Source organism: Marmota monax, unplaced genomic scaffold, assembly GCF_021218885.2.
Source record: "Marmota monax isolate L192 unplaced genomic scaffold, Marmota_monax_Labrador192_F-V1.1 WCK01_AAM20220418_F8-fsc00079, whole genome shotgun sequence".
Classification (NCBI taxonomy): domain Eukaryota; kingdom Metazoa; phylum Chordata; class Mammalia; order Rodentia; family Sciuridae; genus Marmota; species Marmota monax.
This window is the reverse complement of record NW_026694099.1, coordinates 3,075,734-3,099,262: the sequence shown is the minus strand read 5'-3', so window position 1 is coordinate 3,099,262 and position 23,529 is coordinate 3,075,734. Positions and strand designations below refer to the sequence as shown.

General features: G+C 41.8%; 1 protein-coding gene and 1 long non-coding RNA gene across 5 annotated transcripts in view; one reads left to right on the top strand and one right to left on the bottom strand.

Moving 5' to 3' along the window:
* The window catches only part of LOC124107259 (uncharacterized), a 32,247-nt gene extending 20,571 nt beyond the window's left edge, over positions 1-11,676 (bottom strand). Inside the window, exons 1-2 of the long non-coding RNA XR_006856348.2 lie at positions 11,448-11,676; positions 9,347-9,477 (exon numbers count right to left, since the gene is read on the bottom strand). This is a non-coding gene — a long non-coding RNA (uncharacterized LOC124107259). The remainder of the gene's footprint in view (positions 1-9,346; positions 9,478-11,447) is intronic.
* Positions 11,677-11,784: 108 nt separating this feature from the next.
* Stxbp6 (syntaxin binding protein 6) overlaps positions 11,785-23,529 on the top strand; it is a 255,776-nt gene continuing 244,031 nt past the window's right edge. For 2 of the 4 annotated variants that reach the window (XM_046465209.2, XM_046465207.2), the window contains exon 1: positions 11,795-11,940. The gene's annotated coding sequence lies outside the window, so the exon portion shown is untranslated. Of the gene's footprint in view, positions 11,941-23,529 lie in introns of all 4 variants that reach the window. The other 2 variants (XM_058585834.1, XM_058585835.1) reach the window with 2 other exon arrangements.

Here is a 23,529-nt window from a genome sequence, read left to right as displayed (position 1 = left end):
TCCCACTTAAGAACATTTCTGTCTGGGAAACTGTAGTCAGAATATTTGAAAATGACGTGACTATTAATTTTGAATGACCTTATTTTTAAATTCAATGTATTTTTTGTATGTTTATTTCATAAAAGATATATATATATCTTTTATGAAATAAAATATATAAATATATAAAGTGAGACCATATTAGCATTTTAGGGCTGCTATACCAAAAATGCCTTAAATTATAAATCTTATAAACAATGGGAATTTCATTCTCAAGTTCTGGAGCCTGGGAAATCTAAGATCAAAGTGTCAGTAGATTCAGTATCTGGTCATGGCCCATTTCTTGGTTCATAGTTGGTATCTTCTGTGTTTTTCACATTGTAAGAGGGGAAAATGAGCTACCTTGGACCTATTTTATGAGGGCACTAATTCCATTTATGAGGGTCCCATTCTCAAGACCAAACTATCTCCCCAAAGCCTCACATCTGAACATCATCACCTTGGAGGTAAGAATTTCACCAAATGAATTTCAAGGGACACAAACATTTCAACATGACAGCCCTGTTCTTTTTCAACTAAATGACATGTCTTGCTCAATGGTATCCCCTTTAGGGTTTAAACCAGAAAATCACAATGGCTAAAAACACACATAGAAAACACTCATGGATCTGCAGATAATATGGCTTGGTTAATCTGGGCTGGTTTGGCTGGGAATTTCCTCAGGATGCAAGATGGCTGGACTTGGTTCTGGGCTTTGGACAAAGTTCAGGTCTGCTCCATTGATGTTTGTTCTGTGGTCCAGGATGAAGCAGGAACAGCTATCTGGGGATGCTCTTCTCAGGAAGATCACCAGTGTACAAAGCTCAAGCCAAGTTACACAAATGCATTTATAGCTTCTCACTTCCAATGCCAAAGCAACTTACAAGGCCAAACCTAATGTCAGTAGGTCAGGGAAGTGTATCCTGTCCCACAGAGGAAGCAAAGTGAGTGAATACCAGCTAAACAGTATTCTTAACTATCTTAGTAAATGAAGTCAGTGACTGGGAAGTGACTTACAAGCCATTGCATAGCCTCCATGTAAAAGGAGACTTCACTTGGGGGTTGAGAGAAACTTTAAGTCAGTTCTCATGTGAGTGTTTCTACTTTTACTTTTTGCTTTAATTTCCTATCAACCTTCTTTTTCTTTCCTATCCCACTAAATCTTCAAGCAAACCATTTGCCTGTATGTGAAACTAGTACTATAGTGGGGTCATAGGCATTCATTAGTACCAATACAGCTACGAAGGACTGAATGTTTGCATAAACCCAGATTTTACATATCAGAATCCTAATCCCCAACACGAGGGTGCCAAGAGGCAGAGCCTTTGGCAGGTGTTTTTTGTTTGTTTGTTTGTTTTTTCCCCGGCATGTGAGGATACAATGAGAAGACAGCAATCTGTAAGCCAGAAAAAGTCTCTTACCAAAACCTGCCAGGCTAGCACCTGATCCTAGACTTCCAGCCTCCAGAATTATGAGAAATAAATTTCCATTGTTCTTTGTTAATAGCAGCCTAAACTCACTAAGATAGTAGCTCTTGGTAGGATGAAAAATATCTGTTCTGAACATAATTGAACAACTTTGCTGCTGGTCTACCTCCAAGTACAACCAAAATCAGTTGAATACTTCTCTACAAAGAGAAGCTGGTTGATGATAAGAGGTACCATAGAAAGGTGTGTTTTCCCTCTGTGATCTTGGAGAACTCCTCCAGTAGCTGAAAGAACATCAGAAGTTAAACACTGAGTTCTATCTGGGTGAAAATTAAAATCAAATATGCCTCTGGGAAAATGTAATTGTCCCTGCCTATGTGTCTGGCTCAACAAGATTCCTTAATACCGTTATTCCTTAGGGCTGAAAAATGGACCTAATCACTCTAATAGCCACTCATATAATATTAATATATTTTTCAAACAGATCTATTCTCTGAGTGTCCATACTTATATACTAAATATTTGACTGTCTCATTTTTCTCTGACAAAATTTCAACTTTGTGTTTAAAATGTTGTTTTACATTTTCCTTCCTACATTTTGAGCATACCCAAAGTGAAAGACTTCATCATCTACCTATAATTTAAGAATGTAATTTGGAGGGGCTGGGGTTGTAGTGGTAAAGGGCTTGCCTAGCATGCATGCACAAGACCCTGGGTTTCATCCCTAGCACTGGATTAAAAAAAAAGAAAAGAAAAGAAAGGTAGTTTGGAGAGTATAGTTAACGTTTCCATCCCTAGTCCCAAATCAATGAGTAAATTTGAAATTTGACTTTTCCCATCTCCAGGATATAGTTCAGTCTGTGCACTTTCCCTCATTTACCCAGTTTCAAATCTAGTCTAAACCACTTTCACCTGTTTCTCCTCAATTGCTACAATGATCTCCAAAGCGACATCTCTTCCTCTAATCTTGAGTTATTTCAGTCCATTTAACCACATAGCTCAAAAGTGGTCTTCAGATGTAGATCCCTGCCGTTCCTCTGCTCATAAAGCTTCAGTGGCTTCCCATAGGATTAGAATGATAAATCCCGAGGCCTCACGTGATCTGGCCTCTCAGCCTTCACCATTCTCTTCTCCTTGTGCTTCAACCATGCTTGAACTTCCTCATCTGTGATAGTCTCAACTGCTTTTTGTCTTTGTGCTTCTTTTCCTTTGTTTCCATCTAAAACACTTTTTCCCAGTCTTTCCTTGGTTAACTGGTTTTTCCTTCACTTCCTCAGAAAGGTTTCCTTGACAAACACCCCCCCACACACCAACCAGCTTAGTTCCCCTATTATGTATCAACGCCCTTATCTCATAGCATAAGTCACAGTTTATAACTGTATATTCACTTGTTTAATATCTTTCTCCCTCATTAAACTGTGAGGTTCATATGTAAAGAATCACATTCATCTTTTTCACTCTGTATCCCCAGTCCCTAGCACAGTGTCTTGCATACAGTAAATGTTTAATATTGAATACATGATTAGTTGCAATAATACTTTCATATGATTTTATGTTCTGATTTTTATCGATTGAGCTGGTCTCATAAATACTCTCATTAGGTATCCGATTTGTTGTTCCTAAAAGGTACATAATATTCCACTAAGTAAATAATAGCCCACAGTATGTTTACCACCAGAGATCAAGGCCCTAGCAAAAAGAACTTTCATTGTGTTTTTAGAAAACTACCTGCCTTGGGCCACCTCTGCTTGATAAGTATTGTAACAGGGGTGATTTGAATCTGTTCCAATCTAGGGAGTTTCTGGATAGCCCCAGGAGTTCCATGCCACAGTGTATCAGGCTCTTCTGGGATGGACGTAATATGGTTCCCAGAGTCCTGTATCATCCTGGCTCCAGTCCACTGTAGGGCTGAACTAAGTTTTCCAGAACTATTTACTTCATCAATAGAATTTTATCTCCCCAATCTTCCTTCCTTTATTCCAACCTTACCTCCCAAATCCTGTAAAAGATTTAAGGACAGGTCCAGCAAGGCCTCAACAGGACAGATAGCCCCAAGTATGTGTACATGTGCAAGTATAAGTAAAACACAGAATGATACACGGAAAGGAAAGATTGAGGTAAAAGGAGAAGGAGATGCCTCCGGCTGCCACAGTCAGTGCAGATTTCCACAGACTGCAAAGAAAGACAGGGTAGGATTTAGAAATTCAGAGATGGGGTTTGGAGATTAGAGTAAGAAAGGGCATCGGGGCAAAGAAAATTGATTGCACTTCTAAAGTGCTTTTTGTTTTTCCCAGGTTTTTCTTGGCTGGGTGTCCTCAGGCAGTGCTTCTTAAACTTTCATGTGTAAACGAATTACCTGGAGATCTTGTTAAAGTTCGGATTCTGATTCACCAGGTCTGCAAGTGTGGGGTGGGCAGGAGAGTCTGTATTTCTAAACATACTCCCAAGTAATGCTGAAGGGGCTAGTCGGAGAAGTGTGCTTTGAGTAGCAACTCCTAGGGCTTATGTTTCCATGATGAGGCAGGAGCACTGAGAAGTGACAGGACTGAGCAGGTCCTTCAGGCCTGGAGAGCTTCTGGGGACTAAGCAGCAGCAGGAGCTTGTTGTTATCTTTAGTCTCCTGGGCTGTGGTATGGTCAGGGACCATAACAAAAAAGAGAAAGAGCTGCTGTACATAATACAAGAGACCTGTCCATCTCAGGCTGTGGATGGATTGTGTCCTTCTCTCTTCTCTAAAAAAGCAGCTCAGAAATTCTGGGTGAGATAGTAGCTTTGTGTGGTCACTGACTCACTTGTGTCCCGGCAGAATAAGGGATTCTTTGTTAGCTCAAAGCCTAGCAGCTTTTCTGGATCTTGGTGGAGACAGAGTCATTTTAAAACCAAAAATAGGTCTTTCAAAAATATTACTGAAATAAAAGGAAGCAGTGATTAAGATGCTTCAGTCTTCCAAACTTTGAACTTAACAACAAGATACATCCATGTTAAGATGGAGGCTCTGCTGCTGCAGAGGGTGGTTTCAACAACCTTTGTATATTTTTCAACGTTTCTGCTAGATGATATAATACTTTTAATTCTAGTAATTCAAGAAATGAGAAATTAGTTGTATTTCACTCTTTTGGACCGAAATTCATAACTAGTCACTCTAAAAGACTAATATTTGGTATAGAAAGAATTTCTTAGTCTTAATTGAGTCATAAACACAAAGGCTGAAATCTCCAAACTGTTAATTTACATTATCTTGCAACTCTCGTAACAGATGGAAACACAAGGACATCTGGACAGGAGGAGCTGGACATTTTTTAAAAAGCACTTTTTATGTATAGAAAGTTGTTTTTGTAAAAACAGTGATGCTATTTTGCATCTGTGGAGATAAAATACGATTGCCTATGGCAGAGGCAGTGCTTCTAAGCAACAGCTTGGGTTGGAAGTTCAAAACACTTTTGGTTTTCTGATCTCATATTTCTTGGGGTGCCCTAGATTGGTGGTCATGGGCTGAAAATAGCAATATTTATTCAATGTTTTCTGTGGGCCAGGTATTGTGCTAAGTATATTATGTATGTTTTCCCTTTTTTTTAAATATTCTTATTTGTTTTAATTAGTTATACATGACAGTAGAATGCATTTATGCACTTTGATATATCATACATAGATGGGATATAATTTCTCATTTTTCTGAGTGTACATGTTGTAGAATCCCATTGGTTATGCAGTCACATATATACATAAAGTAATAATGTCTGTTTTGTTCTACTATCCTTCTTATCCACTCCCCTCCACTTCCCTCTAACTAATCTAAGGAAACTCTATTCTTCTCTAGTGCCCTGTCTCCCTTATTGAGAATTAGCATCCGCATATTAGAGAAAACATTTAGCCTTTGGTTTTGGGGATTGGCTTATTTCGCTTAGCATGATATACTCTAATTAAAACTATAAATAGATAGTAATATGAATATCTAGAGATAACAAATCTAATGGTTAGATAGGTTGTGGATTTTGCCCAAGATTCTAAAGTAGGAGTTGAAACAGTTTCGGACCAAATCTGTCTAATATGAAATCCATGTTCTTTTTCCCATGGTACGCTGCTTCTTCACACTCGATTGTTTGATGTCTCTTGCTGAGGACAGTGTGCCTCTTTATGGTAGCAGTTCTTATTAGTGTTGAGTTGCATTGGAAAATCTGTGAAGTCAGTAATAGGTTAAATCTAAAGACCTTTGAGATCCCTTTCAACCTTTACATATACCCTTCCAATGCAGCACCCCTTGGACATGCTGTTTTCTCTGCCTAAAATTCTTTCTTGGCTTCTTGTTTGCCTGTATATTTCTCTAATATAACTACTTCAGATTTATTCTGCAGACTTCAGCTTAATCATTATTTCTTCAAAAAAGTCTGTCTTCCTTTGACCACTATTTTTACTCTGAACTTTCAATAGCACAATGTACCTTTTGATTGTAAAACTCATTGCAGATATCTCTAAAATGAACTTTGTCTCCTGTCCCTGATGACTTACCCAAAAGAAGGCAGGTTCTAACTATTATTTTTTTTTGTTGGGCTCCTGCCTCTGTGCTAGGCATTGGGTGAGGGGAGACAGAAGACTCCTAAGACTTTTCCCAGCTCTCAAGGGACTCACCATCTATTTGGAAAGATGTGGTTAAGAATTTTAAAAATATTACAGAATAACCAAATTCGGGATGTAATCAAGTCTTTTTTGCAAGACAAAAATTGTTTTGGTTTTATTTTTATTTTTTTCCTCAAGAAACCATCTCCTTCCTAGTCTTTGTCTTATCAGTATGTTGATATATGAAACCTGAAGCAGCGCAGGGGATAAAGTAATATAATTAGAGAAGTAGGAAGAAGTTGGAGGTCAGTAGAAGACTGTCAGAGGTGAGAGGGAAGAAACAAGATCTGAAATCTGCCATGGCTTTCAGAAATATTCCATTTTCAAGTGTATGGTAGTGGGCTGAGGTAATCAGATTTGATGTCAATAGTCAACACTTATGCTGGCTCTTTTTTTTTTATATTCCTTCAGAATTGGGAGTTGAACTCAGGGGTGCTCAATCACTGAGCGACTCCCCAGCTCTTTAAAAAAATTTTTTTTCAATTTTTTTATTTTTTAGTTGTTGATGGATCTTTAATTTATTTATATGCAGTGCTGAGAATTAAACCCAGTGTCTTGCACATTCTGAGTAGCTGGGATTAGAGGCACAAGCCACAGTGCCTGGCTATGCTGGCTCTCAAAAGCATAGAAGAGAAAGAAATTGTATATTTAGTAAATTAGTGACAGGCTATTTTATGACAATTCAGTCATAAAAAAAGGGTGGGCTCCAGTTATAAACTAGCTAGCATCCTTAAAGTTTTGATGAAACCACAGACCAAGGTTAGCTGTGTGGGGAACAGAATAGGAACTCAAGCACAAGCTCTAGGAGCCCATCTGAATTCTGCAGATCTCCCAGACCTCACCGTATCAATGTCACCAAAAGTGACAGATTTCATTCCCAACTTACAGATGACACATACATTCAACATCTACCACTAGCCTGGGGACGCTTGCTGCTACTGCCAAGGGAGCTACTGTGAAAAGCTAAATAAAACCTAAAGCTTTAAAAGAATCCATAGTTTTGAAGAAGGAGGATGGGAAGAAATTATTAAGAGTAGAATAACAAGGAATCCAATTTCTTCCCTTCCTTAATACATTCTTTCTACTCTTAACTCCAGAGTTCTTTCTTGTTACATTTTTTTTTCTCTGTTTCTTTCTCCATGTGCGTGTGCTGCCGGGCATCAATACCAGGGCCTCATGCATGTTAGGCAATCACTTTACCACTAAGCTATATCCCTAGCCTCAAATTCCTTTAAGACCACAAGATACTTTTATATTGCACATATCTTTGGAAAGGTTGATAACCTTCCACATATGAATGTGAAATAATTTAACTGAGTTAGTTTACTCAGTTCTCACTTGAAGTATACTAAAAGAATGTTGATTCTTTTTTTTTGTTTGTTTGTTTTAGAATTTTTTTTTTAAATATTTATTGTTTAGTTTTCGGCGGACACAACATCTTTGTTTGTATGTGGTGCTGAGGATCGAACCCGGGCCGCACGCATGTCAGGCGAGTGCGCTACCGCTTGAGCCACATCCCCAGCCCAGAATGTTGATTCTTAAAAATAGGAAGTAACAGGCAAGCTGAGATAGGAAAATTAAGGCCAGAATGAAGAGGACAAATACATGGAAAAGGGTTTCAGGAGAATTCTGGGGAAGTAAGGTGCAAAAAGAATAGAAAGAGGCTGACAATATTTGTACCCATTTCAAGACCAATCAAGGCTGGTGCTGTTCTCCTCATGAGAGAGAGAGAGAAATTTCTTCCTCTTTGCTCTGCATAGAATCAGCCCAGCAACCAAGACCTGATCAGGTCCTATTATAAAACCTTAGGAATCAAATAGATTGCTCAGCACTACTTTAGTGACATGGCTTTTGTAGGAAAATGAATGTTATTCCAAGGAATAAGGATTCTTCTGGTTCTAAAAACAAAGACGACTTTGGAAGAATGTAATGAAGGTTGAAACATGAAATTCTAAATATTCAAGATACTGTGACCAACAAAAATGACAGTTTGATATGGTTTAACCTACAAGTTGATAAGTGGATGGATTCCTGATTTTCCTTATCTGAAGTCACATCATAAGAATTAAAAAATTGAAAAGCTACTAGCTATGCTGGGTAGTAGAGGAGTTTAAAAATAATATATAGACTTTGCTAGTCTTGAAGACATACTGTGATTGATGATGTTATATCATAAGTGATGCTGTTAAAAATAGTTATGTTATAATGCCCAGTTCCCTGGTTCAAGCTCTGTGTCCATCTCAATTTATTCCATTTGCTATTTCAACAGCATGTCTGTCCATAGCCCTAGGCAACGTGAGATATCTAAATACATAGGTGTTTTAGGGTGAGGTTCACAGTGGGCATTAGGGAGTTCAGGGTGACTCTAGATGGACTCAATTTTTTCATGCATCACTAAATGCTAACAGGAGGGTTTGCCATGTGGTCCCATGTCCTTACAGCCATGAGTTTACTAGCGCCACAGGGAAGATCACTTTTATATTTTCCTTTTCTTTCTCACAATACAAGGACATTTTGAAAGTCTCTAACTTGGCATCTAGATGAACTAGAAGGTTTTTTTTTTTTTTTATCAATTCTATCATTTCATGATTGTACTTTAAAAATAAAAAGAACAGCTATGCTTGCAGTGACATGCATATGGTATTTCTATAATTGTATGTAAGAAACAGGCAACAATAGTAGTTCTTGGGGAGGGAAATTGTTTTTCTTCTGAACTGAGCTGGTTTTTGTACTGTATTTCCTTTATACCATGTATTATTTATTAATAATAATTAAAAATACAATTAACTTAAAATTTAAGCAGAGAGGGCTGGTGGTGTAACTCAGTCGTAAAACACGTACTTAACATGCATGAGGCCACGGTTTTATCCCCAGCACCCAAACTAAACAAACACATAAAATGTAAGAAAAGTATTTTACTTGTAAAAGCACAGAACCCCTCCCTATATAAATGTTTACATCCTGTTCTTGTTCTTTTTGATGACCTTATCATTATTGTGATTTTTAAAAATAATAATTCTTAGGAACTGTGGGAGGTGGAACAGAGACAAAGAAGATTTTGATGATGGAAACTGCTATTTATTTTGCAAATATTTGTAACTACCTGTTATGTGATAGGTTCTGGGCTAGGTACTTCCTCTTTTCCATAACTTCTGGAAGGATTTTTGTGTAAACACCCAAGCATTCTTTTTTTTTCCCCTTTGAGAGTTTGGCATGCTTAAAATGCTTCCCATAGATAAGTGCCAGTCTGGTCTGTTCCCCATGAATGCAGCAACTGATGTGCTCACCTGCAGGGAAAAATCACTCACAGCACAGCACTGAGGTAGGTCCCAGGTGTCTGGATGAGGCAGACACTACAGTGCTGGCCTGCATTTGAATTAGAAGGCACTTTGTATGGAGGGGGTGATCTTGATGAGACCTTCAATATTGAGAAAGAAAAGATAAAAAAAGAAGACCGTGAGGAAAAAAGAGGTGACTGTCAATGGGAACTAGAATATTATAGGAATGCCTTAAATGACAAAATTGTTCAATTACCCAAAAGCTGATTCCAAAGTATTATAAACAGCATCCCAACACATTAAAATATCTTGTTGAATCAATGAAGCTTGCTTACTTAAAGACAACTTTTGTAAAACAGTAGGAATTTCTCATTTCAATTCAGATTTTATATAGATGATATGTAATTAAAAACAGTAACTTCTATTTGCTTAACTCTCAACATTCTAAAACCCTTAGACATACACTCTTTCTCTAAATCCTCACAGGAACACTGTGAGAATTGTTTTCCATTTCGCAAGGAAGGAAAGCACAGCTTAGAGGTGGAGTCATTCATCCACCTCTAAACATGATAGGGAAATGGTTGAGGTTAGAACAGGATCTGGAAGATCTTCCTGGTTGTTACATTTTTTTTTCTCTTTCTGTTTCTTTCTCAGTGTGCGTGTGTTGCTGGGCATCAATACCAGGAGGGCCTCATGCATGTTAGGCAATCATTCTACCACTAAGCTATATCCCTAGCCCCAAATTCCTTTAAGATCACTTATTCACTTTAAGATCAACTAAGCTAGACCCTGCATGTGTCCTTCAGAGACTTGGCAAAGCCTACATGACTTTATCAGGGAAATCCTCTGATTTTCATGAAACAGTGAAGATACCTTAGGTATCCCCATTTCTCCCATTCTTCCCCTCCAAACCATCTTCCTAGTTCTACTGTTGGGCCCATCTAACCAGAGTTCAGTTTGGATTATGCCACTTTCTTCTCCTACTCTCTTCTCCACAGAGCCTACAAATAAATTGTAGGCTGCACACACTGGCAATCAGGCCCTATGCCTGAGACCCCCGCCATTTCTGCAACCCTCTTTCCTATTTTGGTATGCTAATTCTTGCTCCTTTTACTCAAACCAAGTAGGGCCAGTCCAGGGTGAAGTAGGACCCACAATTTGAAGGTTTGCCAAAGAACTCAGTATTGAATGTTAATATTTTAATGATATGAATTAGAAGGCACTTTGTATGTAGGGGGTGATTTTTTAGAATTAAAAAATTCTAAGCTAGTAAAAAAAGGAATGATGAAAAATATTTCATGAAAAAAATTCAAATAAAGACAGGATTAGTGTTCATGATATTTCCTTTTGCTTCAGACTCCAAAATGCCTCCCATGGGCTTTGTTACCTATCTTGCAGTGACTTTCCACACAGGTACTTTTATCGATGATGCTTTCTTAAACTTAGTACTCACAACCACTTTGTACATTACCTACCTCTCCTTGAATGCTCCAGCATTTATCAGTAGCTCTCTGTCAGGAAAATCCTATTTCCCCTAGTACTTTGAAAGCAGTCTGAATCATCTTGGATCTTTTCCCGAACCTTCCCAACCACAGTGGGCACTCAATACCTCTCCAGTACAAGAATGCAGAATTCATTGGCTCAAACTGGCTGAGCAGGGAAAGGACACAGCTATGATCGGTTTAGTTTTTGAAAACAAAATTGTATTTGTTATCAAGATTTAATAACAAGAATATTTTACATGAAGAAAACTGACATCTCTGCCATTTCTTAAAAAATCAGAAAATCCAGCAAAATTTGGTCTGAATTCTTGCACGACAGCAATGGACATCTAGAGCAGAACAGTGGCCTTGCCCTTAATGATCTCTCAGTTCACCTCTTCCCACTCACTTTACTAATTTATATTGACTGCTAATCAGGTCCCCTTAGCTCTCTGAGTTTGCCACCCTAGGCATGGAGACTGGATAAAAACCTATCTGCAGGGCCCACTCTTTCTTTCCCGGAGAATAAATGTTTTCTGGTTGTTCTTTCGAATATAGTCTTCCAGAGAGGCTCACAGAAGCAATCCATCTTTCTAGCCCACAAACTTCCCACAACCCATGAAACTCACATTGCCTTGTACACACTGACCAGTTTGTTCCAGGTCCTCTGCTGCGAGCCCGCGCTCTTGATCCTCCCTTCCACCCCCTTCCCCCTGTGCTCTGTAGCCTGGGGCGAGTTCCTGGGCCCCTGCCGCTGCACTTTGCCCCGGGCTAGGGCGCTCGGGCTCGCCCACGGCGGCACTGGGCATGCTCAGAGGCGACCGCGGGGGCAGGTTTGCTTTGCAGGCGCTCGCATTCGGCGGCGGGCGGGCGCGCGGCTGCAGCTGGAGCTTCAGAGCCCGGAGTTGGAGTTGCCGGGAGTTTCCCCCGCACCCCTCCCTCTTCGCGCGCGGCAGCAGGAGCCCGCGCTGGAGCCGCGAGCAGCGGCGAGCCAGCGCCAGGGCCGGCCGAGCCTTGTCCGGAGCCCGGAGCCCTGCGCGGGGCAGCCCCTGGGGAGGAGTCTAGCCAGCTGAGACGCGTGCCGCGCGCTGGCACCGGCCAGGGCACTAACCAGGCTGCACGGTAGGGCGAGGTGGAGGCCCGGCCCGGGGGGTATGCGGTTGCAGCTGCAGCTACTGTTGGGGAGCCTGGGGCTCTGTTGGTTGCGGGCGGCCAAGGCAGGGGCTTGGCTACGGGCGGGAGGACTAGGCAGGCACCAGAGAGATGCTTTCAAGTTGGCGGGCATCGGGAGAGGGGCTTTGTGAGCGTGGAAGGGGCTTCGATTCCTGATTCTCTCCCAACCTGGGACTCAGGGTGTGGGCAAGATTGGGCAAATCCCGGAGTGGAGCAGTTCCCTCTGAGAAAGTTGAAGATAGAGCTTTTCTTTCCTTACTATCCCCAAGGTAGTGTGATCCCCGAGCGTGCCGCCTGGAGGATCCCAGTGTGGGGAACTCGGTGGGTCGCTGAGCCCTTCGGGTGAGTCCTCCTACCCCAGGCTAAAATCAGAGAATCACCCCGATCTTTGTGAACGGTGGCGTCTTCTAGGAAAATCATTGCTGCCAAAACTGAGGCGGGCTGCTCTGGCAGGCACAGCTCTCTGCCCCCAGGACGTTTAGTACCAGGTGATGTCCCATCCCCAACCTCAGACCTAGTCAAGGGCGCCGGGTTCGGAATTCGCTCTTGCGGCGCGCGCCGGAATCTAGCCTCACACACATGGCGGGGCAGCGAGGCTGGAGTAGGTGGATGGCCCGAATTTTCCTCCTGCCTTTTTCCTTGGGTTTATAACACCCCACCGCCCCACCCTGTTCATCATCGCAGAGGACAGGACCTGGAGGGCCAGGTAGAGAATTTAGTAAGACATACTGTTCCTTTGGCGAGGGTGTGGGGTGTATCTGCCTTTGATTCTGGCCCAGGACTTCATAACGAACCCCTTCCCGTTTCTATTCTTCCTCCGGGACTGGGTGTGAAAAAAGGGCCAGCGGGTCCACAGAAGGTGTCACTCAACCCATCTTCTCTTAAGGTCCAGTTCTAGGCGACCCCAGGACTCTAGAACTGGCATTGTGTGGATTGCAAGGGTGTGGAAGATGCCCATAATTTCTCCTGGCTCCACTTTTTTCACTTCTTGTTTTTGAGTTTTGGGGTTTTGCCTGCGCACGAGTCAGAGCTGCGCTGTCATAACCCTGGTGGTGGAGGGGGGGGGGGCGGTGGAGGAGCTTCAGCCCAGGCTGTGAGCCGGAGGCTGCTAGTGGGAATACGTCCAGAAATGATTATGCAGGCTAGAAATATGCCTCTTTTTTTTCTTCTTTTTTGGCTGAACACCTTGGCTGTTGGGTTTGTGTGTTAAGTTCTTAAAGGGGCACCCACACAGTGCTCAAGTGCCATGTTTTAGAGACCCCCTATTTCTGCTGAATGATGTTTTCTCTTTTGCTTTTTCCTTGGGGTTAGTCCACTTTGGGGTGAATTTCCAGATGTGGAAATCACATAGGGCGGTTACACTAAACAAATTCTAGAGTGAGATAGACCTGAGGTCAAGTTGCAGCTTTACAGCCGATGACAGGTCTGGTGGACAAATATTACCCACTCTGAACTTGAGTTTTCTCTTCTGTCGAATGGGGATAATCACAGCATTATCCCTCTCCATTGCAGGGTTGTTGTGAGACTTGGATAAGATATGAAAATGAAAAGTGCTAAGAAAACTTCAAAGCACCATTCATGCCAGATATTGTCTCTGAGCTCTTTACTCAGTTTTTAAAAATTAATTAATCCTTAATTATAACAAAACACCTGAGTCTTCTCCCCTCTACCACTCTTTACCAAGGGACTTAGTTGGCCATGTCTTTGGAAGTACCTATTTACCCTCACCTTTCCTCAAATCCACCTCTCTCTTGATTTTAAGGATTAAAACTTCAGTCCTCATATTTCTATGAGGGAGGCAGCATGGTATAGATTAGATTAGGAGACCACCTGGAATGCCTTATCAATGTTCATGGTCCTGAGACCCAGAATTGTCATGTCAGCAAGGCCTTGCTTTGAAATTCAAGGTTGCTGAAGAAGACAGCAGGCCCTGGGGTGGAGCTCTGACTTGGCTTTCACAGTGGCCTGGAACTAAGTATTCAACCCCTCCTTGGTAAAATCAGTCTGTGAGATTAAAAGCCAATGCCAGTTTGAGCAAGGAGGCGAAAAATTGTCCCTCGGTTAATAAGGGTTTAATCAGATTCTTGAGACACCCCAGATGTGCATCTTCCCTGATCCTAGATGAGCATCGGAATATCCAGGATGGCTTGTTAGATTACAGATTATTGTGCTATATACACCCCCACCTCCCGAGTCTTTGATTCTCTAGGTTTGGGATGAAGGTCCGACAGTTTGCATTTTTAACAAGTTTCAGATGATGCTGATGCTGCCAGTGCAGAGACCATGCCTATAGAATCACTTAGAGGGATGAGGATGGTTCTGAAATTCATTATTTTAGTACTTATAGAGACATGTTTTCTTCTAGGTGTTTTAGGAAGTTGCTTTAAGAATGTTATATTCTAATTACCCATGTCATTTACCATTGTCCAGTTTTGATGATTCTGATTGATCTTCAAATAAAATGATTTTCACAAAAAAAGCTAAGATTACACCTTCTTTTCATACTATAAAATACGTAGTCTCTGGTTTCTTGATCACTTTGGGTCAGACTGAATTGGTGACCCTTATATTGATAAATCCAACAATTACTCCCTTTTCTTTGAGACTCTCAGATTTGTGGAGAGGAGGTTGCATACAGTTCTGACAGTTTGAACCTATGGTTGAAGGCCAGGTAAAATCACTTAAGAGCAAATTTAGACAGAATTCTTAGTGGTATCTTTCCTGAATGACGGCCTTCTGGGGAGTGTGAAGTGCACCTTATTGGTTGCCCCATAGTGGCCAAAACTGGCAAAGGCCTTCCATGCCTTCTGAAGGATGGTAGCATTGATTGACAGTAACCGAGGCCCTCCTTCTCTCCAAGGCGGGGGAAGGCAGGCATTCTGGGGCAGCTGTGCAGTATCAGCAGGATGCCGTTGGTAAATTAGCTTATTCTCAAGCACGGTTTGGATTTGGCCCAGTCAAAAGTACATCTTCTTGTCCCCCAAACCATGCAGGGTTGCCATGACTTGCTATGACCTAGATTGTGGCCTTGAGTTTTAACTGCTTTGCTTCAGAGAGGCTTTGGGAGCCTGCTTGAATCAGGATCATTCCTGAGATAACATCCTAAGGAAGAAGTGAGGTTTATGTCATGTGGCACCCAAATGGACTAGGTGAATGGGGAAGTCAGTCAGCACTTTAATATGCTTTATCTCAACTTTCCATTTGTGTTTTGTTTTAGTGTTGGAATGATTAGCACTAGAGAAACCTATCAGTAAATCAAAAATCTATTCAAAAATTCAAGTGTACCACTTAATGTTTTAGTAGATAAAACTGCAAAGCCCAAACATGCCTTCCTGACAGTAATCAGCACTGAGTGAAGGGACAGCCTTTGGGTCATAATTCTTCAGATCTGGTAGCTCATTTAAATAGTTTCTCCCACTTAATCTAAGCAGGGAACATTTCTGTTTTAAAATTCCTTTCCATAACTTGATGTTTATGTTTTGGGTGTTACCCCTAGTTTTTGCTGCTGGGATTTTCCTATCGTGAGAGTAGCCTTTCTCCGTATCACTTTTGTTTACTTTTCTTAGCAGTGGTCCCCTGGTATCTTTGCTCCCTGTAATAAGTCTGTTGTGGGGCAGTCATTACGTTATTTTATTTCTATTCGTTATTTTATTTCTATTGTTACTGGCTCACAGATAGTCAAGGCCCATTCCTGGTACTATTCTCAACCTTCCTAGAGGCTGCTTTTAAACAAAAACTCTGGGTATGCTATACTAGTTTGATTCTAAGATACATCCCACCTCCCACCCATTTCAGTATTTTCCAATTTCAGAATCCAAATGGGTCTTAAACATTATGATCACATTTAATGTACATTTTTTCCCCCTGTAACCTAGGGTGTTAAGAGTGCCTTCCAATTGATGGCATCTCAAAGCAAATTTATTTCCTTACCCCAGTAGAAAATATGGTTTTCTACTCAGTGCTGCCCAGATGATAGAATTGAGCAGCAATTGAATTAGCTCAGCAATTCCAAGAGTATGTTGGAAGAATGCTGTTGGGATGTGTGCTAATAGGTGTGCTTTTTTTTTTTTTTTTTTTTTTCACACCAAATCTCACACGAGATTTATTGTTAGTCTCAGAGCAAACCAGCAAGACTGTCCCTCCACGGAGAGCAGCAGTGTCAGCACTCAGAGGGCTTTATAGGCTGCAAGAGGAATTTCACATGCACGCTTAGGGGTTGCAACATGGGCTGGGGTGGGGCTGACCTTTTAGCAGTTACATGTTTTACAAGAAGCTGGTCGACATTGCCTCAGAATTAAAATTTAGGAGTTCCTAGATAAAATGGCTCCTGAGCTAAAATGGCAGATCTGATGCCAACATTCCTCCCTTTTTATTTTTACAGATACCAGGAGTGGGGATAAAGGTCTTTCTTCTGCAGCTTTTTCCTGCTGATTAGAGGCGAAGAGTCTTATTCCTGTAACAGGGGTCAGGGAAGGTTTTAGGTGGGGGCAGAGTCTCTGGAGTCTGAGGATTTGACAAAGAGTTCTAGATCTCGTCTTGGGTGTCAGGGGTGGGTAGTCTTGGAGGAGAAGTAGTTGACTGACTGGTTGGTGAATTTGTGTATCTAATCTTGCATCTGAACTTCTGTAGGCAATTTAACAGGCATGGTCCTATTAGGAGAAACATATAGAGGACTAATAGGGGTCCTGCAGGGTGGGGAAGCCAAGGCCACACTAGATTGAGCATTCCCCAGGGGAACTGTTGGCCTAGTTGTTCTCTCCTCTTTTCTACCTGCTCTTCTTGTCCTTCACTACCCCTGACTGGTTGACTAAAAACATTCCTCTTGTAGGTATAGGCAGAGGCCTCCTTGTTCTGCTGTTAGTATGTCCAGTCCACAGCAGTTTTATAGGACCACAGCGGCAAAGGAGTCCAGTTGATTCTGAAGGGTTAGTATAGACGTGGCTTCCTGTTGGATATCCCCTATCTGCTGATCTGCAGAGCTGATGATAATAAGTAATGGATGAGGTTATTCCTGTGGCTAGGCCTGCTGTAGCCCCCAGGGTGGCTAGTATGGGAACAAATTGAATTGCCCATTTGTGTCAAGGGCTCATATGAGTCATGAGAGAGGGACTTCCTCATGCCCTGAGATGACCTCTGTAGGTGGAAATAAGAGGACTAAAGCACATATACCCTTCCATCTGGAGGGTAGGCAATGATATATACTTGTCCTGCACAAGGAGGAAGCCTTGGAGACTGGTGAGTGGGAGTTTTGAGATACTGTGTATGGGATGATCTGTCTACACTGACTATCCTGCAAGTCCCCACCTGATGTAATCCTTGATGAGTTAAAACACATTGGAGCACAAGCTTAGATGAAATGTCGGCAGAGTCTGGGGAGATCTCATTGAATACCAATGAGTTGTTTAGGTCTAAAGGAGTTGCTATTATATGGGAGAAGCCAGTCTTTAGGCACATCCAACATCATTGAGCCAAAGAAGGATTAGCAAGATTTAGCAGATAGTGAGTAGTATTAATTATCTAAATTAAGACAGGGTCCTTAGGTATGGTTCCCCATCTGACTGGGTCGCCTTGTGGGAAAGAAAATATTATGGAGGTAGTACTTGGGGCAACTCAGTAAAAATGTGTTCTTTGCGGGCCTGATCCTGCACCCCACCCCCATCCGACATTCCCATGTGGGTCTGGAAAGTCCAGCAGTAAGTCTTGAGAGTGGCTTGATCTGGCCAGGGACATTGATTTAGTCTAGCTTTGAAATTTGATTGACCTGTCCAATACCTAGTCTGACCCGTTTGCAGAGGGTTGCTCGACCATAGCATTCTTTGGGGACATGGGTATAGGCCACAAAGTAACCCTGGGAAATGCAGGCCTTAGGACACTCCAGGACATTAGCTAGATTTGGTTTAGGAGAGGTTGGGTTTGGCAAGAGGGTAAGTATGAAGGTTAGTGCCATGGAGGTAAAAAGGGAATAGACATTCAGGTTACTCATTCTTTGTAGCAGCCTCCTCTGGCAGAGAAGAGTCTTCTTTCAGGAATCAGTGGGAGTTCCATAGAGTTGAAAGTCGAAGTTTTGGAGATGCGCAAAGACAGAGATCCTGCACTTTAGAACTGAGATCACTCTGTCTTCGAGACGTCAGAGACAACGTCCCAGGGTCCAAGGTCAGCCCAGGTCGGGGTTCCTGCAGCGGCGGTAGAGGCCCTGCCCGCCACTCACTACAAAGTAGCAGCGGATCCGCCGACCAACTCCGTGGGACAAAAAGGCCGCAGTTCCGCGCCAGGCGCAGAGACCCGGAGGGCGGAGAAGGCGGAAAGGAGCAATAGGTGTGCTCTTGTAAAGGGCAAATCAATTTGAGAAGCACTGCCTATTATTTTTTCCTCTTACAGAGATTCGCAACATGTGCATCATCGTATAAAAGACTGAGAAGTACCACACTTAACAGTATCAACAACAAAAATTGGTTGTATTTATTTAAGTCCATGTTTCCCAGAACACAGAACATTTTTGAGGTTATGTGTATTTTGGAACTTCATCATTGAATTAGCACATTCCAACAATTCTAATATGTTAATAACCAGCTATGGGTGAGGTAGTTTTACTTAGTACATCCTTCAAATATAGGGACATTTTATAGATAGTAGTTGATTAATGATCTCTATAGAATTTTTTTTTTAAGTATAGAGAAAAACAAACTGTCGTGGCTAAGAAAGTCTCCGTGAAGGAACTGGACTCTGATAACATAAATGATGGGGTCTCACTTTTCTAGAGAGAAAGAACATTTTAGGTTGGTGATTTCATGGGGCAGGAGTGTGCATGCTTGTAGTTTTGATTGCATGTAAATAATTTTCAGAGCATACAAGACAAAGGATTGTGCCTAGCACGCTGTCTTAGTGACTCTCTGGTGGTGGTCAGATTTCTTATTGTTAAGTTCTTTCTGGATTCTCTGCAGTAGCAGGGGAGTGCTAGTGATGACAGGACAGCCATTTGTGGATAAGCAGGGGTGGAGCCACAACGCTCTGATGACAGCAGCAGATGCCTGGTTCAGAAAGGGAGAGTGCCAGTTTTCCTGGCCCTTTGGATGACAGGGTTCTTGTAAAGAGGGATTCCTTACAAGGAAGGCTCAGTTGAAGAATATTGGATGATGAGGGAAGAGCTTTCCAAGATGAGCGCTCTTGACTGGGGTTTCAAAAAAGAGCAAAAAGAAAGAACTCTTACGACTCAGCAATAAAAAGGCAAATAACCCGATTTTAAAGTAGGCAAAGGATTTGCATAGATATTTCTTTGAAGAAGATGTGAAAATATGCTCAGCACCATTAGTCATCAGGGAAATGCAAATCAAAACTACAATGAGATACCATATAATATCCACCAGGAGGGTTATGAGCTTAAAACACCCAGGAGCAACAAGGCGCATGATGACACACGGAGGCTCAGGATAGTGTCCTGGCTACTTTTTGAGAATGAGGAAAGAGGTAGCAAATTTGAGGCCTGCCTGGGCAACTTAGCTAGACCCTGTCTCAAAATAAAAAGTTCTGGGGATGTAGCTCAGTGGTAGAGTATGTGCCTATCATAGGTGAGGCTCCTTGGATCAACCCCTAGTACTGGGGAAAAAAGATATAGGAAAAATTGGAACCCCCATATAGTATGTTGATGTTGTGAATGTAAAATGTGTAGCCACTTTAGAAAACAGTTTGGCAGTTCCTCAAAATGTTAAAGCGTTTGCCTCACCAACACAAATTCCACTCCTGGGTGTATACTCAAGAGAACTGAAAACATGTTCATATTGAACACTTGTAAATGAATACTCACAGGAGCATTGGTCATATTAGGCCAAAGATAGAAACAACCCAAATGTTCATCAACCAACGAATAAGCAAAATGTGGTATATCCATACAATGGAAAACCAATTAGCCATAAAAAGAAATGAAGTTTGGATTGATGCTATAATATGCTTTCACATGTTGTATGATTCCATTATGAAATGCCCAGAATGGGAAATCCATAGGGTTGGTTGCCAGGAGTTGAGGAGAAGGAGAAATATAAAGTGACCATTGATGGGAATGGGATTTCATTTTGGGTGATGAAAATGTTCTAGAATTAGATGGTCATGATTTCACAATTTTGTGAATATGCTAAAAACTATTGAGTTGCACACTTTAAAAAAGATGAGAAGTCCATGGACATGGTGTCAGTTTGGGGTTGGTTTCTGCTCCCTGGGAGGGGTTATCTGGTTTACTTCTTTCTCCTTGTTTGTCTTTGGGAGCTCCAGGGTTATCCTGTTAGTCTCTAATCCAAGTTTTCTCTCTGAATTAAAAGAGTTTTGTTCCTGTTTGCTTCTGAGTCATTGGGATAGTTTTCATGGCAAATGCCTTGTGATCTCCAGATTCGTGTGTTTCTGGATTTCCCTCCGGAAACTAATTCCATATTTAGGCTTCCTTGTTATGAGCCACCAGAGGGCATGCTGACTGGGCAGTTTATGCTTAGCTTCTCTCGTAAGATTTGACTGTGGTAGACAGTTTAGTGTCATTTACTAAATTTGTTTATGGAACTCTGTCAAGATTACCCTCCTTCTGATTTTTTTTTAAATGTTTATTTTTTAGGTGTAGATGGACACAACACAATGCCTTTATTTTTATGTGGTGCTGAGGATGGAACCCAGGCCTCGCCCGGGCTAAGCATGCACTCTACCTCTGAGCCACAATCCCAGCCCGCCTCCTGGTTTTTTAAATCTTGGACTGCATTCACACAGGGTCCACGGGGTCCTTGGCACTATATGAGCATCATTATATTGGGGGTAAGAGTCAGGATGCTGAATGAGGCACAGCCCTAGGGTGGAGGCCCTTTCTTCTCATGTAGCAGTGCTTCTCCAGCCCATCATAGAAAGCATGGAGAATCTTGTTAGAATATGGATTCCCTTTCAGTAGGCTGGGATGGGTGCTGAGTGCCTGCAGTTCCAACAAGCTCCCATCAACGCTGATACTGCCATCCCTTGGGTCAAGCTTTTGAGTGGAGGCTAATCCAGCATAGAGAAGAAGGCTTTGTAGCAGGACAGAGCTGAGTAGGCTTCACCATTAATTTGCTTTGGTTTTCTTTCTTTCTTTTATCTATCTATCTATCTATCTATCTATCTATCTATCTACATATCTACCTACCTACCTACCTATGTATCTATCTATTTTACCAGGGACTGAACCCAGGGGTGCTTATCTGCAGAGCCACATCCCCAGCCCTTTTTATTTTTTATTTTGAGGCAGGGTCTCACTACTAAGATGCTTAGAGCCACTAAGTTGCTGAGGCTGGTCTTGAACTTGTGATCCTCCTGCTTCAGCCTTCCAGGTTGTGGGATTATAAGCATGTGCCACCATGCCTGGTGAATTAATTTGCTGTGGGATCTTAGCAAGTTAATATCAGGGCCACAGTTTTCTCTTTTGGAGGATTAGAAGAAGCCTGAGTTTATAGACATATTCCTAGCATGATATGCCTGGAATGGCCATGCTATCTCCCTTTTCCTTGCCACAAGGGCCCAGAATTTCATAGTGAGAGCTAAGGAACAGTATATATGGAAGACTGCCAAGGGCTTTTAGTTTGTGTGGATGGTGTTGGTATGGGGAGAGGTACAGAAGAGGGGATATGAATACTAGCCCTTAGGTAAAAATTAATTTGCTTATTGGTCCTCGAAATACCAGGGCTTGATGATTGGTGAAGTCTTGGTGCTAGTCTCAGCTGAGTTGGCACCATTTTTAGCCAAGGTGTTATGTCTCCGGTCTGCTTTCATGGAGTGGTTTCTTTGGACCAGAGGCCATCCATGAGTGGCTCAGTTGGTGCCACAGCTGCTGGTGTGGTGGTGTCTGCTTATCCTTGCCTGTGTGGCCCACACTCACTGACATTTATCTCTGACCAGGATGAGAGGAAATAAAGGGAGCTAAAATGCAAACCATTGAGTTTCATTAGCAGCTCCAGTGAAAGTTGCTGGAATTGAGTTTGCATATATTTTATTAAGTTGTTGTCTTCCCAAAGTCTGGAATCTTTTTTTAATTTACCTTCTTCCTTGAATCCATTAACTCTGAGAAAGTTAAATTGAATTAAGTTGATGGGGAGCAATTGAAGAGGAAGACCTGGGAAATAATACTTGGCATTGTGTGTGAGTCTCCTACTTGGAACCTGTGCTACTTGTCCTCAGGAGCCTCAGCTTTCTCTATGGCTATTTGGGACTAGTAATGCTGCCTCCCAGCTGGCCATCCAGCCTCATGGGGTTAGCTCCAGAGCATTACTGCCATTAAGAGGATGCACTATGACTCCATAGTACTGGGTAAGATAATTGTGCCCTCATGGGGTTACACAAGGTGAGTTGGTGGCTTGATAACGTTCCATTTCTCTGTTTTGCCTTGTAATTTGCAGTGGGAGGAGGTAAAAGATTGTGTTTACATTTCAATTAAGTTGACAGATCTTTTCACTTTCTTCTGGGAACCAATATGTATAAATAGTTTTTTAGACTTAAACTAATAAAGCCACAAATGCAGTAAATACAACTAGTTTCCAATCTTCACAGCCTGAAATTCATTGCTTTCCTAAGGATGTAAGTCCCTGTACCACACTCTTATCCAGCTATCCCATCCTAATGTGGTACTAGGGATTGATTTGGGACTTCATGTATGTTAGGCAAGCCCTCTAACACCCATCAAGCTGTACTCCCAGCCCTCTTTATTTTATTTTGAGACATGGTCTCACTAAACTGCCCAGGCTGGCCTTGAACTTGCAATCCCCTTTCCTCAGCCTCCCAAGTACCTGGTATGTACCAGCATGCTCAGCCATTCCAGGTTCTTGCTTGACTCTGTCAAGGATTGGTAGATTTGGTTTAGGAATTTGGTCTTTAATGCCTGATGACTTGAAGAAAAGGGTTGTTCCCTGTGTTGCCATGCCAGGGCTGAGCATTTAAACTGATATTACATTCGTATCAGATAATTGAAGATATGGTATTTGAGGTGAGGCATAATGTACCAGGACTCACTGGAACTTCCAGTCCTCCAGAAGGTGAAGGGGATGAGTCCTTTGGAGGTGGGAATTCCTAATTCTGAGTGGATGGTAATATGTGCTTTAGTCTATTCAACTTCCATAACTGCTAGGGACTGCACTTGGTCAGACCAGTGTATGTTGGTGAGATGCCTTTGATTTTAGACTGATTGGGAGTTTGTTGCCTAACAAGCTAAGGTGAAAGCCAGCAGAACCTAGTGGTTGTGAAGTTAATATTATTCTTGAAGAATTTAATCTACCCTATCATTACATAGCAATAAGGAAGCTATCCTGCTGCTGTCAAGGGGCCAGGAGTATAAAACTGGGTGTTCCTGAATTAAGTCCTTTAAAAATTAAATCCTTATACAACTATAACAATAACTAAAAAAATACTCTACCTTGAGGGTAGACTGGTACTTTTATAAGGAGCTCGAAGCTACTAATGTAGACATTTCTCCCAATTTCATTTACTGAAAAATGAGAAATGAGACTTTAAGATCCTATTATGACATTGCTAGCCATGTACTGGTCTAAT